The sequence below is a fragment of the Mastigoproctus giganteus genome, chromosome 11 (assembly GCF_048544385.1).
Source record: "Mastigoproctus giganteus isolate SK-2022 chromosome 11, ASM4854438v1, whole genome shotgun sequence".
Classification (NCBI taxonomy): domain Eukaryota; kingdom Metazoa; phylum Arthropoda; class Arachnida; order Uropygi; family Thelyphonidae; genus Mastigoproctus; species Mastigoproctus giganteus.
In genome coordinates, this window is record NC_143585.1 from 11,765,145 (window position 1) to 11,771,144 (window position 6,000).

Below are 6,000 nucleotides of genomic sequence, written 5' to 3' on the forward strand. Positions count from 1 at the left end.
ACAGACAACCGAGTGACATCATAAGGGTCCATCGTTAGATTATAGACCCTAAAAATAAGTGGGGTCAGGCAAATTGTACGAGGAAATGGACATTACTGAGATTGGAAGTGAGACCACATATATTTGTAAAGTGAATGAGCAAGATTTAAGGTTTAGATATTTTCTTCGATAAGTTTGTTCAACCACTTTCACTATTCCTGGCGTAATTTTGTTTCCCAAATAACTGAAATTCTAAATCATCGTGTGGAAAAGCACAATAATAACATTTGAACCATAAGGCCATGTATACACGATATTGAACCTTAAACTTGAACTTTATTAACGACCTTTATGTCCAGTGATTCCACGGTATTCTGTAAATCAGCTTTTTAATTTTTGCCCGGCAATAAGGCCATCTTCGCTCAACTTATTCATATATACAGTAACAGCATGTGCATGTAATAACGAAAGACCAGTGATCAAGAAAGTCGACAAGGTTGATTTTATTAAGTCCAGCAGACAGAGTAGTTTTGTATTTGTTTAAACTTCAAGGTCATGTAACCGGCCTTTATGTTCGTGTAACTGGATCAATCTTCAAGTAATTACAAAGATAAAGAGCGCTGTCAGGGAAAATGCGCTTGAGACATGGAATGTTGTACAGTTTTCTTCTGAGGCGGTAGCTCGGTTGAATTTTTTAGGATCTTCCTTCTCCATTCAAAGACAAAAGAAATTAATGGAATCCGGTATTTTTGTACATCGTTAATGGCGCAAAATATTTGGTGTTGGACGATTTTTGTGAAATTTCAAGTTTTCATGTTCAGAGACGTGCAGAGGACCGATGTAGAAATTGCGAAAGCGTTTTGTCATCTAGTTTATTCCAAGGCAGTGTTTGCAATTGGGATACTATTCAGATAAGATGGTGGAAAGCCAAAGGCCAAACTGCTGATGCATAATATATGATACTCCTAGCCAGTGGGCTGTGTCGGTTAAAATTGGCTTTGTTCAATAAACCGTGTTTAAGTCCTTGGTCACATAACAAAGGATTTCGTTCTGCGATTATTGTTATGGTCCAAATGATTTGGATTTGGAGACGTTGTTAATTGAGAGCTTTGAAGTGCCATCTGTATGTCACTTTTATAAACCTTTTTCTTGAAGTGGTTTAAGCACATTATCAGTTCAAGTGCGATTGCTGCGCCCAGTGATCCCAATTTTTCTCATAACGATCTTAACACATTGTTTAGTTTATCAGCAGAAACTGCATCCTCTGATATCAAGAGCGTATACTTTCCAAGAATTATCAACTGTTAGATAAGATAATTTTTCCATCGAAGTTGAAATAATACTGACATACGTACAAGGGTGCGTTTACATGTATCGTTTTTAATAATTGAAAACATCTTTCAATGCAAATTTAGCAATTTTGCATTGAAGCACTGTTAAACTACTACTGAACAACTTTTTCAGAAAGTTTGCAATGTGGCCAGAAGACCTTGTCAATGAAGGTCTCTAAACCTTCTGTATGCGGACAAACTGCATCATGGGAATTGAAACACATGTATAATCACTCTTCTTCATTCCGGCCTCACTAACCAACTGATGATGATAACGAAAGCCTCTCCATCAGGCTCTTGGTTTCAGTGCTTCAAATCATTATAGGCGTAGGGTGATTTGATAATTTCAATTGAGAAGGTGCGCCTTTCTGTACGTGACTATTTTAATCAGTTGATTACATTTTAACTTTTACTTAACTAATAAAGCATTTCAGAGGTAAGTTCCTGAGATTTTTAGGTTTCGTTATTAATTGTACATTGTGTTACCTAAAACAGAACTATTTTAATGTTTACACAACTTTTTGCACTGTGTGCTTAATTTATATATTTTTATTTAAATTCGCACGAAATTAATTTAATTCAGTAAGTTACTTTTTTAAATAAAGAATATTATTCGCGGACAATAACAGTGCTGCGGCCTTAGGTGTTCGAATACCTCACTTTAAGAAAAGCTGTTCTACGGAATAAAGATAAAAACGTGCCATCCCTATTATTTCCACGAAATATCTGTTTTCCATCTGTAGTTTTTGTTAGCTTTGAAGTAGAGTGAGGGGCGCTAAATATTTTTCGCGTACTCGTGTGGAGAGGCTGATTTGTTGGTAATTGAAATAAATATTTCTTTGAATTAAATGATTTATTTATACCTATTAGAACCATTTCTGCGGAATTTCAGGGAATCATTATTAACCCTCAGGCTGATCGAAATTCTACCGAAAAAGGGGATATCACCAAAAACTTCCTTCCCGACGTAACTGCACTACTTTCATCATCCACCCACCAGAAAATGGTTTTCACCCTCGCTTTTACCTCCTACATACTAACTGGAGCATCACTAGAATCTGGGGAGATTCCTTGGATTGGAAAAGTGCAAATGTATCTCCCATACATAAGGGTGGCTCTAAAAGTGAAGTTGGAAATTATCGACCTGTCAGTCTGACTTCAGTAGTAGGGAAAATCATGGAGGCAATGATGGAATTCAGGATCATTTGGATCGAATTGAAATTCTCAAGGATACTCAGCATGATTTTGTAAAAGGAAAATCATGTTTAACAAATCTGGTTCGCCATTTCGAAAGGGTCACTCTCGAGCTAGATTTAGGGAATAATTTCAACATTGTTTATTTATATTTCAGCAAAGCTTTTGACTCAGTCCCACATGAGCGGTTGCTTTATAAGCTGGAACAGGTTGGAATCACTGGGAAAATCCTTAGATGGATAGAAGGATGGCTTCAGGGCAGGAGGCAGAGGGTTGTGATAAATGGCTATTCCTCAGATTGGGTTGATGTAAGAAGTGGGGTTCCCCAAGGGCCACTGTTGTTTTTGATTTCATAAACGACATTGATGAATAGAGGGCGTGATGTCTAAATTTGCAGATGACGTTAAAATTGGTAGAGTAGTTAATGATCACTGTCAAGCTGAGCTTCTTCAGAGAGACCTAGATAGACTTCAGGAATGGTCAGAAAAATGGCAGCTGTGTTTAATCCAACAAAGTGTAAGGTATTACACCTGGGAAACAGTAATCCCAAAAAAACTTATTCACTTGGTGGAGTTCAACTAAACCTAGTACTGGAGGAAAGGGACTTGAGTGTTACGATACGGTCAGACAGAAATTCTCTGAGCATTGAAAAAAGGTTGCAAGGAAGGCCCATGGTGTCCTATCGATGATCTATCGAACTTTTGCAAGTAGAGATAGGGACGTGATAATCCCATTATATAAGGCTTTTGTTAAACCACACTTGGAATACTGTGTTCAAGTATGGAGACCGCTCCTAAAGAAAGACATCGAGCTCCTTGAAAGGGTGCAAAGAAGGGTAACTCGCCTGGTGAGATCGGCAAAAGGGCGTCCTTATGAAGAAAGACTTCGAATATGTGGGTTGCAGAGTTTGGAAACTAGACACCTTAGAGGAGATTTGAATGAGGTGTTTAAGGCTCTGAGAGGCATCAGTAAAATGAATGAGGACGAAATTTTCAAGATTATAAATGATGCTAGAACTAGGGGACATAAATTCAAGTTACGGCGGGAAATGTTTAGATTGGACTGCAGGAAGTTTTATTTTAGCCAGCGAGTTATAAATTACTGGAATAAGTTGCCTTCATGGGTGGTAGAGGCCGACAGTTTGGGGAAATTCAAAGGTCATCTGGATAGTACTTTCGGGTAAGGGAAGCGCATAGGATGATAGGTTTAATTTCCTTTTTATTTATATTTTATTTTTTTTATTATTAATTATTATTATTTAGTTTATTTATTTTTTTGTTTTTATCATTGTTTTGTTCGGATTTTTTTTTTTTTTTTTTTTGGTTGGTGCAGCATAAGCCATAGGCTTTCTTGCACCATGCGGCCGTTACTAATACTAATACTAACTGGGCATGGTTGGCTTAACGCAAAACTCTACCAATTTAGACTTTTCAATACGGTCTGCTGTCGATGTGGGCTACGGGAAGATTCTCCCCACGTACTTTTTGAATGCTCCATTTACGAGGACCTAAGATTGGCTCTTAAGGCAACAGTACCAAACTTTGTGTCCCGGAGGTGAGAAGATACTCATTTCTGTCAACAATTTCCAGGCCCTTCAAACCTTTTACAATGCTGCTTTTAATCGCAGGAAGGGTTTCAACCTCAATGTTAATTCAAGATATCAAACTGATTTCTTGAATTAACCGAAGATAGCGCGCTCATGTGCCATAAGCACGGGCCTGCCAACTCATTCTCTAATGTATGAAGAGTTGAACGGGCACCCCGACTAAAAATTCATTTTATTCATTTCTCTGGAGACACACGACTTACAAGCAAATATTACTTGTAGTCGGAGCTTTTCTCAATTTCGGGGCAGTAAACAACTCCAGCAGTTTTGCTAGTTTCCTTGTCCCCATCGCATTGTGTGATTTTTATCTATTGATAGTTACGTGCGTTGACCTGAACTATATCGATTTTAAAGGTGACCATGCAACGCTTGTTAATACTGATTCATTTATTCGACTTTGTAGTTAGAGCGCGGCTTGGAAACTACTGACCAGTAGCAGACAAATAGCTTCACCGGCAAGGTTGTTAATAGTGGCATAGTGTTTTGTGAAAGGCGCCACCTGTGGTTTCCCACATCTGCACCATGGTACTTTGTGAAGAAGTACAGAATCTCTGTAAAAGCCAGAAAAAGTGTAATGTCTGGTTTCTGTCAGAGTAGTGTTAAGTTTTGTTGTTGTGTCTCTGGCTGCTTGGCCGCAGAGCCCCTAGTGGGACCCCACGTTGCCCGCCACCACCACTGGGAGGTGAGCCAGGCTGCCCATTATACTCTGGCTGGCCTTTGCCAGGGTTGCCTAAGCTTCCTGACAAAGGTCAAGTGAAAAAAAAAATAAATAAAATAATAATAATAAAATAAAAAAAAAAAATAAATAAATAATAATAATAAAATCAAAAAAATAAATAAATTAATAATAATAATAAATAAAAAATAAAATAATAAATAAATAAAAATAAAAAATAATAAATAAATAAAAATAATAATAAAAAATAAAAAAAATAATAAATAAATAAAAAAAAATAATAATAAAAAATAAAAAAGTGGGGGGGGAGGAAAACAGAGCAGGAGTACGAGTTAGAAGGAACAGAAAGAGGGAAAGGAGGACGGACTGAAGTTAAGGAGCAGTCCGCTCTTTGTGAGGTGAAAATAGGGATCTGGGGGTGGGAGTTAAAGTAGCAGGGGACAGGTGCCCCTGCATGATCACCAGAGGCCAATGGACTCTGTATCCCGCACTCAGGAGTTCTCCAGAGTGCCACCAATCCCGCACCAGAACGGCAAGGCAAGGTTGTTAAGCAGGTAAATAAGGTTTATGAAACACATCTTCGGTTAGTTTTGCATAAAATAACAAACAAATTTTATGGTAAGTTACAGCATGCGCCAACATAAACGTTGCCACAATAAACCCGCTTTTGGAACACGAATTGGCAGATGAAATAATTGCTTTGTACAAAATGATCTGCCATTGCTTTTCTGAAGTAATATTAAAATTAATATTTGAACCTTATCCATTGGCCCCTTCAGTAATCAGAAACTGAGGCGGTCCAAACACCGATCCCTGAGGGACCCCACTTGTGAGTCACCCAAGAAGGCGAATTCTCTGCTCAACAGGTGCTTCAGACCACGTTATTTCTCTGGATTTTGCTAATGCGGGCCCATTCTGACCAAAGAGTTTATCAAAGCAATATTCAGTTTCCGGATGACCCAAAGGAAAGGCACTTTGCCAAAATTCGCAGGGCTGTGACTCCGGCATATTTGCAAAACAAATGGCATCGCATTGAGCAATGCTATCATCCCATCCTGCTCCTTTCTCCTATCAAACTGCACTTTAACTTTTTGAGAAAATTTGAGAAATTGTGAGTGTTTGCATGTAATGCCAACGTACCCTGGTCTTACATTCTCGAACGATTGGCCGATTCATGAACTGCCTTCAACAGCCAATCAAATTCAGGTAGTTTG